This window comes from Lagopus muta, chromosome 3 (assembly GCF_023343835.1).
Source record: "Lagopus muta isolate bLagMut1 chromosome 3, bLagMut1 primary, whole genome shotgun sequence".
NCBI lineage: Eukaryota > Metazoa > Chordata > Aves > Galliformes > Phasianidae > Lagopus > Lagopus muta.
The window spans coordinates 88,250,110-88,262,784 of NC_064435.1; the positions used below are offsets into that span (position 1 = coordinate 88,250,110).

At 38.6% G+C, this 12,675-nt stretch overlaps 1 long non-coding RNA gene across 2 annotated transcripts in view; it reads left to right on the forward strand.

The window, feature by feature from the left end:
• LOC125691380 (uncharacterized) overlaps nucleotides 1-12,675 on the forward strand; it is a 202,333-nt gene that overhangs the window by 66,912 nt on the left and 122,746 nt on the right. For both annotated transcript variants that reach the window (XR_007376106.1, XR_007376107.1), the window contains exon 3: nucleotides 5,388-5,468. This is a non-coding gene — a long non-coding RNA (uncharacterized LOC125691380). The remainder of the gene's footprint in view (nucleotides 1-5,387; nucleotides 5,469-12,675) is intronic.

Sequence of the window (12,675 nt, forward strand, 5' to 3'; positions counted from 1 at the left end):
TGCCTAGATTTTCTTAGCAATAAAATATGCTTCTAAATTATTTTCATTAAATGAAGCTTTTATGTCCATTTCTTCCTTGATTAGGAAGGCAATGATTTGAAAAATTTAAGATATTGAGGTCTCGGGTGTCAGAGATGCCCAGCTTTAAGAAAAGCTAAGTAAACATTTCCTTGCAATATGCTCAAAATAAATTGCTGTGAATGTGGATGTACAAATAACTCCAGACCAGTTTAATGGGTCAAGCTTTCATATTATTAAAAGGGTGATGAATGTATGCACACGTGATCAAGTTAATTCAAGCCACCAAATGTGTTCTGTGCAAAACAGCAGTGATGTGTTTATTGAACATTTAGCAAAGAAGCGTTGTAAGAAGTGTGGAACCTGACACTATTCTAGAAATGTTCTTTTTTAATATCAAGAATATTCCTGAAGTCCATCCAAAGTGAAAGATCCTGATTTTTAGCTTTCGTGTGCGTGTTGCCATTCATGCTTTAAGTTCTGTCTTCTCACAAGTTGTTTTAATGCCCTTCTGTGCTCCCTGTCCTGATGGCCACAAATGGGTGAATTATGTGCATGCAACCTGACTTTCCACTGTGCTTTGCATTCCTTTTGTTATTTACTTGCAATGAAGAAATTGGACTGAGAAGTTGGCAAGCAAATTGAAGCAAGACCCAGTACTTCATTTGGTGATGTTGTAACTTTAGATTAATGTTGCAAATGAGCAAGTAACTGACGAAAGTATGAGATAATAAAAGGTCAGGACAAATGGATGGAGCTGAGCACTTTGAAGTCTGACTGCTCTCTTTGTAGCAGATCACTGGGGTTGGATATAATCTAGTATTAAAATTAAATTTCTTTTTTTTTTTTAAGAACTTATGTTTTATGGTATGATAGAACTTCAGATTTTTTTTGTACATTGTATTTCTCTAATGTCAGATATTTTTGATATCAGCTTTTGATGGGATGTCTGATTATACATCCTGTTTTCCTCCCGTTCTTTGTTTAAGATGGTCAAATTCAGATTTTCTTTTAGATAAACCCTTGGCCTTTCATTTGCTTTTGCCTTGCAAAGTCATTTATTCCTTCAAGCCAGAGTCTGCAGCTCCAGCTGTGAATGTAGATGAATGTTCTTGCAGGGTCAGTAGTGTAGCACTGAACCAAAATAAAAGGATTAGCAGGAGTTCACTCCGAGTAAAAACTCCTAATTTCACCATAATAAGTACAAGACACCATGAAGGAGGTGGGGGAGAATAAAGCTTTGCTATTAAAATTGCTAACAAATGGTTATTCAGCCCTACATGCCTCTGCCTTTCTGCTTCTGTGGTGCTTCTCAAATGGTAACGAAGGATGGGATTTAACTGATTCATGGGAGCACTTAAATCCATGACTATTTTTTTTTTTTTTTTTTTTTTTTAGTAAATTTAACTAAATCCTAGGAAAAATGAGTACTTCCTGATGTTTCATCACTTCACACAATCTTTAGCCTTTATGCAGATAGCTGTGGCTGGACTGAGCCTAACAGCTGTAAATGTTGAGCTTGTGTCTCCTTGCTCCTGAAGTGTGTGTTATTTCCTGCAGCCAATATAATCTGGTTTTAACTTCCTGGCAAGAACAAAATGGTGATGGTGATTCTTCAGCTGCATACATGGGCCTCGTGTCGACTTCTCCAAGTTGTAAGCAGGTTTCTCTGAAAATGTCTTTTTATTTCCACTGCCAGTGTATCAGATAAAAAGAGCTCAATAACCTATTTGATGTAGCAAACTCTCAGCTACAAAACATTCTTTTCCAACATAGTCACTGTTACCATTAACTATATATTTCACCATTGATGAGCAGTAGCCTGCATGCTGTGCTTGTGAAAATCTGCATCAGCAGAGGAGGCTTCCTGTGGCCTTTGCCACTGCTGAGACCCACGACCCACTGCCTCACTGTGCTCACATCCACTGTTTGGTCTCCATCAGCATTCAGAAAACACCAATGAATGTCAGTGGATGCGATTTTTTTCCACATGGAGGAATTCATTTCTGCACTTCTGTGTCAGACACCATTTTGTCAGGCTGTCCCTCTGGTGCAGTTTGTTGCATGGCAACTAAATGGAATAAGTTATTGATGGAGAGGTTCAACCTCTACTTCCATACCACCAACATCCACCTCTAAAGTAATAAATAATAAAATAGAAGGCATTACTTACAGAGTGGCCATTGTACCTTTTTCCAGGTCTGCTGGAGGTCAAAGAGGGTATATGGGAGTTCTTCCTCCAAAAAAATTTTTTCTTGTTGGCTGTTGAGGGCTGCCAAATGTGTTTTTGACTTTCCCAGCTTCAAACAGCCCTATTATCTAAGCATTCAAAGCAATACTTGCATCCGATTCCTTGGGAAGGAAAATGAGTAATTACACTTGAAATGTGACTGCCTTGCTTAAGAAATGAGACAGAAGTCCTCTAATTCTAGTAGCAAAATCTCAGCTTTGTCACTCACTCCATCTGGCTGCAGAGGTGGCAGTATGTGTAGAGTATGTGGGTAGCTAACTTCATTGGAGCCCTGGCTAGAAAATGCCACAGTGCTTGTCCAGGTTGTCAGCCAGAAGCTCCTGGTGTTGTAGCCAAGGAATGAAGGCTGGTTTGTGAACAGTATCCTTCATAGTAAGAAATGGAGGTGCTGCTTGGGCGCACACTTAGAACTAGAGAGCATTGTGGATTTTTTTTTTTGTGCTTTTGCTTCTTACTTCAAAGATGTTGCCCTTCTGAGACCTGTTTGTGTCTATATTTGCAAAGAGATAACTTGCAAAATTATTCCTCTATCTTTGTTTCGTCAAAGCCTAATTCTTTTTCTTAGAGAATAGGGACAATGCTGTGTTGTGCTTCAACAATGGTTTTCATTTGTGACCAAATGAGAATCATGCTAGACTTTGCATGTTCATCTGCTCCTTTTATTCCTCTCCTGTTGTTTTCTTGCTTGCACAAATAGAAATGTGGCTTCAATTTGTCCTCCTCATGATTATGTTGTGGACCACCTTCTGAAACTGCGGGGACCACCAGCGGGCTGCAGAGAATGGCTGAGGAGCCACAGTCTGCACAGGAATCCATATAACCTTTTGGTTTTTATTATAGCCTTTCTCCAGCATCCTTCATCAAACGCTTCTGATGGTCTTTTGTTTAAAAAAAAATCAATGTGGCTTTAATTAGTCACAAGTGGCTATGGTCTTCTCAAGGTAGATACAACTTATATTTAGATAAAATAGGCATATTCCTTCTTCTCAACTTCATTTTAATCTTGGATGCTGTGATTTTTTTCTGTCTGTCCATTCAGGAAGGCAGCCTCTGCTTTTGTATGGTCTTCTGTTTTTCCTATGTCCCCTAGTGTCTTCAGTGGAAAAGGTCACTTCATGGAAATAACAGAGGCTGTGCTGGAAGAGACTCACATTTTGTGGAAACTGCAGTATTCCTGAATGTGTTGGTTTCTCTTTAGTCTGATTAGGTTTCCAAAAACTTAATATGCTCCAAGGTGAAAATTTTAGACCAAAACCTTTCTAGGTAAAACTGTCAGTTCTTCACAGTCTTTTATATCTGCATTGAGTAGTTTGTGCTAACAGGACATAAAGGTGGACAGAGGATTGCAGTTTTCTTGGCAAAGCCACTTAATAGCATGAATGCGCATCAATCTTGTTAGTTGTATTCTAACTAAAACTAACACTAGCAGTTAAAGCCTGTTAGGTTTTCAGTCAGTCACCACTTGGAAAGGTGATGTAGGTCCTTTTGTTTCACAATATCATCAGTCATGGAGGCTGAGGAGATGTTTGTTCTCTGTAAGCTACAGCTGGATGACCACACATTGTCCCATCTTTGCTCTGTCTTGTGTGTGGGCACTGTCACTGGAGGCTGAGCAGGTTGTGTAGAAGTAAAAGAAGGTACACAAATTAGCCAAGATAGGCTTTTGATGCTACTGTTTTACTGGAGGAAATTTTACTTGACTGTTTGATTTGAGAGGCAATGATTTGACTTTTCATTTAAGCAGAGCAACTATGAGGAGTCAGTAACGAGATAAGAACATCACCTGACCTTGTCATTTTTCTGACCACGTGCTGTAGATTGCTAAAATAGCTGTGTAGAGTTAGAAGGGATGTGAATTAGAAAAATGATTGCGAATCTACTTTTCCTTGTCAGAGGAACTTCTAATTTTTATGCAAGCATGCATGTACATTCTGATTAGACATAAATCCTATAGAAAATGGGATAGATATCTCTGTGTGGATTGTCTGAACATTGGTTCGTAATATGTGAAATATAGCAAAAAAAAAAACATTGTAGCCATCTTCAGGTGATAATTTGCTGGACTTATTTACTGGAGCAGAAAGCTTAGGTATCTATGGGCTATAACTGTATTAGAGTATCAGAACACAGAATGTCATTTCATGTGTTGTAGACTGCTAAGATTTGAGTAGAACCAATTGAGAGTTTGCATCTTGTACCTTCATTAAGGTAACTGAGTATAGGGAATATTTGTGTCTGTGATACAGATGCAATTTACACATGTAGGCATGCTTTTATGAAAAATTATTTTTCTTCTCTTCTAGAAAATGTGTTTTGCCAATGACGTTTACAGTGATATGCTATCAAACCTGGAAATGCTATATATGCCTACTGCATATTTACTCTTGTAATCAGGCATATGTATGCAACATTAGTGTTGGGTATTTTTTCCAATTTAGCATCTCATTTGCAAAGAGAAGACTGTGGATACTGCAACTTGGATTAGTTATGTTGTGTTTTATCAAACTTGTTTGGGGGTTCTAAAGTCACACTACAACTCTGAAGAATGCTTTGTCTGGAATTTTAAAGTATTCTTTATACCTAGATGCTTCAGAAAAATGGAGCTTTCCAACTCAAATTAAAAAAAAAAAAAAGGGAAACTTGTAAGAAAATCCATGTGTTTCACATCTGGCTTAAATCATTCTTTCTGTGAAATATAGCCATGATTTGGAAACGTTATTTCTTCTCTGGTGAGAACTGAAAAACTTCTCTGTACACAGTCTGAATTAATATCTACATGTGAATATGTGGACACAGCATAGTTGCCAAATCATGGAACCGAGTAGGGATAACTGCTTTTCTTTTGGTATAGCTATCTTTGCAAATCATTGTGGTTTTTTTTTTTTTTCTTTTTTTTTTTCCCAGTCTTGTTAGTAATTGAATTTTGTGTTGTTTTAGCTCTGGCTCGGCTGAATGCACCACAATTTTGTTGTTAAAGAAAAAGTTAGTTTGGAAAAAAGAACAACAACAACAAAATCCTTCCAAGTGTAAGGAACTCTGAAGCAAGAATCTACTATTTGCTGTGGGATCGGTGACTTTGCATCATGTAACTCGCTTATATTTCTTTTTAAACATTTAGGAACTCTCCAGATCTTTTTTGTTGTGGGATTGCTGAAGCATTTTCCTGGCACAGCAGTAATGATTGATGAACACACTTCAGGTAGGAAACCAGATATATTCCATTCAGTACAGTTGTTCATTAACTTTCCTCACATTGTTCTGGTTAAGTTTCAATAGTAGCAGTCTTCAACATTACGGCATCAAAATTCACTGAGTATAAAATATAAATAATCTCGTGTCCACATGAATGTTTGCATATGTCTCTCTGTAAATCATCACGAACAGGTTTTTGGTTTTCCTCCCAGGTTTGGTAACTCTGACAACAGATGACGTTACATGTTAAATTGGGTTTTAATGATCGAAAGATTATTGTAAAATACAGTCTGTCACTACTAATTCTTCCATCAACCCACCTGCTCCTTCAGGAATTAGTTCCATCCACTTTAACTTATACCAGATTGGAACATCTATTCCAGAAGGCTTTGCTTCTCTTAAGCCACAATTTCTCTGCCGAAAAATGAAATTCTGAGGTTGACCCCTTACTAAACTTTTTACCAGTTGGTCTGTTCATAGTTGTCTAAAAATATCACCATAAAGAGGGAAGTAAAAAATTTTTTTGTATATATGTAGTGAATTCCAGTCTGTCCCACTAGGGAGATACTGGATCCAGCAAATTCTTTTCTGCTACCCCACGTGATTCAGTTTTGGTCACTCAGATTTTGCACAAAGATCTGTAGTGGTCATGACTTGCCTGATGAAGGTTTCTACCCTTTCTGCCCATATCTCAAATTTTAAAATAGAGACTTCATAATTTTTTTTTTTTTTTCTGAATAAATCCATTTCTGTAAAAGAAATGTTTCTACTGAAACCCCCAGCAATGCAGTGTAAATAGAGTGGAAAGATGTTTTTTAGCATTAAAGCTGCAAAATCCTTTTTCTCAGTCTTGTCATGTATGAAAGTTATCTGATGTTGATAAACTGTAAGATTATCAGTAATATGTAGTTATCCTCTGCAGTTGATTAGACTTGTGGGTACAAACGAGCTGCCTGCTGTTGTAGTCTTTATTCTTGCCGCTGTATAATGTAATTTCCTTCATTTACTTTTGAGTTTAATTTTGTGTTAGCAGTTACAGCTATAGGCCGGAATATAAAGACAATTTCTGAATATCATGAGTGGCTTTGAGCATTGTGCCAGTCCAGGGAATACTGTTCAAGTTGTTGATGCTTTTGGAAGTTAACCCGATCTCATAAGCCTAACCAAAGGCAAGCAAGTAATGTTGGTTTAGATTTGATTTTTGCACTGTCATAGCCTTCCTGGGAAGCCAGGGGTGAATTCTTCAGTCCCCACATCAGTGGGAAGTGCCTGGGTACCTGTGTGTTTGTATTCCTAATAAAGAAAATTAGGAGGATGATGCACAAAAAAGCACTCTGGGCAAAACTCCTGGGCCCAGGGGTGCATTGAGCTCTCTTTCCATATGGGCCTTGTTATACTGGCAGTGTAGAACTGTTGGGAAGTTGCTGCGCAGAGTTGCTAAGATACATTTCAGCTGAAGCAAAAGAGTGGTGCCTGAGTACATGACCTTTATTTTTGATGTCCAGTTGTCCTTTTTTTTTTCTTCCTTTGCAAGAGTACTGTGGAGATAAGCATGGCAAAGACTGCACTGTGTCCATGTGGGAGCCAGATGTCTACCTTGACTTCAGATAAGGGTACAAAATACCCAGATGGATGACCTTGGGGTGTTGCTTTGTTCTGCAACTGCTCTGGGTTGTAAGAGCATAAACGCAACAAACACATCAAAGTGTTGTTGTTGGTTAGACTGAGAATCCAGTTTAAATCTCAACCTTTAGTAAGGCATAGCAGGCTACTGTCCTAGAGAGAGTGGCTGGTAGCTGATGGCAGAGGAGGAGAAGGGTGCAAGACGTGCTTGCTTTCCATCTCAACTGCTTGTTATCTACAGATGAAGGATATCTGTGTCATTGGTGGTCTCTGTGGTGAGTAGCCTTGCATATAGTTCAGCCCTTCCATGAATTTTTTTTGGGCTATGTTCTCATCCCAGATGATTTCTGGGCCTTGTGATTCTGCACCATTCAGAATTCCCCAACTGAATGCAATGCAGTGAAGGGGGGAGCCCTCCCTGTCTGTGTCTTAAACCTCCTGCTTGCTGGTGTCACTTAATCTGGGGACTCAGACAGTGTTCCTGGAGAACCAGGAGGTGCACAGTGCCCTTTCTGCTCTGGTGGGACAGTGGAAATAGGGGGTGGCTGCTAAGTTTTAATGAAAGTATCTTTTTAAAGAGTTATGAAGTGAAAGGAAACTGAAGGATTTCTGTGACTCTGATTAGTGTCACCTTCAAAACATACAGATTTGAAGCAACTTTTCACATCTGCCTTGCTTTTGTCTTTGAGCTCATTTTCCATGCTTTTAATGAATACATATTTTATTTTACACGGAGATCAAGTAATTTGGACGTGTGCGTTCATTTTGTTCCACTCTTCTGAATTTCAGAAATAAAAGAAGATGCTCAGTCTCCCAAGCTGTGAGGCAGTTACCCTGGCAGGTTTTTTCTGATAGAATTCAAGATTGGGTGGAAGAAACTACCTAAGTTGAAATATCATAGGAACATGCACTCTGAATTGAGCCTTCCAGCAACGCGTTAAAACATAGGACTATTAATCAGAATGTATTTCTGTATTATATATAAAAATAAAAGGATATATGTCCTTTAAAACGCTACTGTCAGCTTCACAGAAATTTAGGCAGGTTAAAAAGAAAAAAAAAAATATTGTTTAATAGTGTCTTTGCTGCAGAATCACTGTGTTGAAGACCTGACTCCATGTGTAGCAACTACTACATCAAGGCTATAAAAGGGAGTATGAATATTGTGTAAATTCACTTGACTTGGTTAGATGGCGTGTCGCAAAAATATATTGAGCAGCATATATAATATTAACTACTGCAGTAGAATTGTCAAACAGAAGGCTGCAGATTCTGTGCTGAAGAGGATTCTTTTTGGGGAAAAAAAAACACCCCGTAGGTGTATTAAGTACTGAATACAGATTGCTCTAGTTTTAAGAGTGAAGGCTTTTAAAATTATGGAAAAGCAGACAGAAGCAAAAACAACGATTAGCTAAAACCTAGTTGAAGGCTAATAATTTAATTATACTGATTCTCCTTCTTGGCAGAGAGTATTCTGGAGAAAAAATTATTGCAGCTGGATAAAAGTTGGGTTTATTCTTGCTCTCAATTTTTTGGTTTTCTTCCAAATGCAGTGAAGGTCTTGGACTTGCTATTTGATCCTGATTACAGAGCCAACTTAATATTGTACATGTAGTTTTCATCCAGTCTGCCCTCATTTTTCCTTCTGTGCTTGTATTTGAGAAAGAAAATTGTAAGACAGCTCTTGCAGAGGGCCACCTTATTGCCCAGGGCCTTCAGCTGGATCCTTGTAAGATAGAAAGCAAGTTGGATGCAGCATTACCACTTATGGATTTTTCAGTTGAGGACAACTGCCTTGCCTTTGTTCTGATGGCTCACGAGAAAGCGCACAAAAGGCTGCTGAGACATCTTTCTCACTTAGAGAAAACAAACTGGATGCCTTGTTCCTCAAGTCCCCAGAGATGTGCAGGCGTTTGCCTTTGAATCATAGAATCGTAGAATGGCCTGGATTGAAAAGGACCACAGTGATCATCTAGTTTCAACCCCCTGCTATGTGCAGGGTCCCTTCTGGGAAGCTGCTGGATGCTGAATTTGCCCTTAGCAAGACCAGATGGTTAATGGAGAGCAAACAGAAGAAGCCTCAAATGACGGGCCTTGCAAGACTGAACTGTGGCTGGAGCAATTGCTTGCTGTTTTAAGTATTCAAAAAGGCTTGGTAAGAAAGATAGCAAATGCTCTGTGCTTGCCTTTGCAGGAAGGAGTGGCTGAGAATGTTTGGAAGAGGAGAAAGTGAGCTGGCCAATTTGATTAGACTAAAGAGAATAAGGCTTATTCACAGATCATCTGGATGCATGTGAATATGCAGAGCTAGATTGTTTCTTGATGGAAATTTGTACAAAATTGAAAAAACAGAGCAGAGTTTTTTTTATTTTTCTTTTTGTAACAGGATATAACTGACTGCAAACTTTGGCAAGACTTGAGTACCTGAATGGCTATTGAAACTCTGTCAGTGTTCTTCTAAAATTGATTCTAGAGCAGGGCTAAATGAGAAACTTTTCTAAATTTTCCTTCATGTTAATTAGATGAAAGAGTAAGTTTTACATTTGTCCAGAAAGTGGTCAAAGCAAGCAACAAATTGAGTGTAGGAGAGCCAAACAAGGATAAGAAATGAACCAGTTTCTCAAACCGGCAATGGCATACTAGGAGTTTGGAAAAAGTATACTTGCAGGCTTCCTTTATTATTATAACCTCTTGAACACAATAATCCAGTCCAAACAGCTATAAATGCTTTCCAATAGAGAAGTTTATGACCTAGTTTCAGACTGAAATGCTCACAGTATCACAGTGTGTGGAAGGAACTTAAAAGAAGATGCTAGTGGCAATGCCTCTGGAGCAACTCTGTGTATTTAGGCATTCCTGCTCTTTGCAAGTACTTGCTAAGTGGAGTCAAGTGGAGTCAGCTTCCAACGTGTGGGGCGTTTTTCTTCTACAGGAGACTTCATAATTTAAATACCTGGGTTGGCATGGGGAGTTTTCATAGGATGTCTGATTTTTATTTTTTTTTTAATGTAGCACTATTTGGAAAAATAATCGTTCTTCCAGTTATTTCAACAGGAATTCAGCAATTACAGAATGCCTCTCTACATCCTGTGGTCCTCTGGAGCAGGGAAGCAGGAAAAGGTGGATTTCATCTGTTGACAATTCTTCTGTAGTGAGATGAAGAAAGCTTTGATTAGGCTTCATTTGATTCATGATCGTTCTGCTAAGAAGTTCAAGGGAATGTGCTGAGGGGGTAGGCACAAAAAACATTGAACCTGTGATTTAAACAGCAGCTTGTTTTAAATTGAAGAAATGTTTCTTCACTTCTGTATGCTCTTGTGGTAGGCATTGGAACAAACCAGATTTTGATAAAGATGACCTAGGGAGAGGCTGGCCAAGCTGGTGGTTCTGTGGTGGAGCACAGAACGGCAGCACTGAACAACATGAGCTGTTGGAGGATTTTGATAGTATTCCCTTTTTCTTTGACTTGCTGGTATCACTGATAGCAAGGGAGCTGTGCTGATCAACACTATTTATCTGTTTCTTCTGCTCCCTAAGGTAGGCTGGAGTATTCTTGAGAACATAGATCATTTATACCTCTGCCAAGAAACATTTCTGCACGCTACTAAAATACATTAAATAATATTCGGTTTGCATAGCAAGAGCTCTAGTTAAAATTCCTACAGTGTTTCAGTTCTTCTTTTATTATTCCAGTTGCTTATAACTTCCTGAAATGTTCATGTCTCAAGTTGAAATTTTCCAGACTTAATCTTGGCCTGACAATGACCTTTCTTCCCTTTTCTTCTTTGTTTCTCTATTCTCTGAGGTATTAAGTGAATATGGCTAGGACGTTTCATTTTTAATGAGAAGAAAGTAGTAGAAAAATATGTTTTGGTTATTACTTTAAGATTCTGAGATTATGAATAGCTCAAGTGGTACAGCTGTTTGAGAAATGGTGGTGAAAATCCTCAGAAGGGCTCCTTAAATCTTTGCAGAATAGTAAGAGTTGGCCACTCAAAAGGGCTGTCAACTATAAGTCTTAAAACTTAAGTTCTTTTTTTCCATCATTATGCTCTTTCATAATTATCACTTGCAGTTAATTTGGCCTGATCAGTGAATTGGCTGTTAGAGTCAAATGAAGGAGTTATCCTTGCTGAAAGAACAGATCTGTTTTTCATTGCTTGCCACAACCCTGATGGACAGAACTCATAATGTAAGACTGGAATAGCACAGCTTGCGAGTGCTGCACTGGGACCTGCTGCCTTTGGGGCAATCTTCCTGCTCTAACCAGGGTCAGTTCTGGTTGAAAATGTTGAAGTTCTCAGAAACTGTTCTAAACAGAAAGCTGTGCAAAACAAATCTTTCTTTTAAAAGAAACTTTTTGACTGGCTCTTCTCAAGAAGAAGTAGTTTAGAGCAGAACTTTAGAGAAGGGGATTTATACTTGGGATAGAAGAAAACTGTGAGGTGTTTTCTTTTAATACTGCTTACACAGGTTTATATGTAGACATTTTAAGACCACTGATGTTGATTGTATTGATAAACAGCAATTTGTGTTTTCATCATAAGATGTATTTCAAGGAAGAAAAAGTCATGTATCTGATAGCTGACTTGCATGTAGTCAGTCCTTCCCTGTAAGATTAAGATATTTGCAGAGGATGCCCACTGCGCATATTTGTGTAAAATGCTTAAAGAAGCTTTTAATTTCTGGAACTAGCTTCTGCTCACTTCTTTTCCATGGGCAAATCACTTAAAATCCATTCATGAATCGTCTTGGTTCCTATTGTTAAATGGATGTGTCTTCTTCCCATTGGCTAATGCAAGTGTCTGCCTCTGACAATTTCAGGGCAGCAGAATGCAGAGGATGAGCACAAAACTGCGAGCAGGTATGATAGAAACTTCCACACACCCTCCTACTATTAAACATGTGTGAATTCCCCAAGTCTGAGTCTTCCATGCAACATGGCAATTCAGTGTTCCTTTAGAGGACTGAAGAAATTTCACTGCTTGTCATAAGCTCGCTTTGATCATCTGCAAGATTGCCCCTTCCAGGATTCTGAGAGCTGCTCCTTCAGCAGCACATCCAGAGGATGGGTAAAAGTACGATGCCCACGCCATAAGCTCAGCTTTTCATGTCAATGGAGAAGACTTGCTGCTTATTTTTTTTTTTGGTTAACAGCATTATACATATGGCTACCTTAATTTATATAGGTCTTATTTTCATGTTCATCACCACCTCTTCATGCACAGCTCCATGTCATTCTGACTGCTCATTTTTTTTTTTTTTTTTTTTAAGTTTCTCATTTATTTTCCTGCTATTTCAGAAACTGGTCTCTGAATAGCTTTCCACAAATAATTTTCCCTAGACAATACCTTTTCTGTTTTTATGGAATTGCTGCTGGTGGCTTAATGGCTTTAAATTCTTGACAGTGGTGAAAGCAGTTTTGAGCTGTAAGATCAGGCTGGATCACTTCCTGCCTGCTCCATCAGGTAGAACAGTAACATCCAAATGAAGAAGAGTCTTTTGTTGAATGCTGAGGCGGTTTGTTTCAGGGTTCTTTGATTGTATGCAGGTGATATAACAGAAGATTAAGAGAGGGCTCTTCTGGCCTG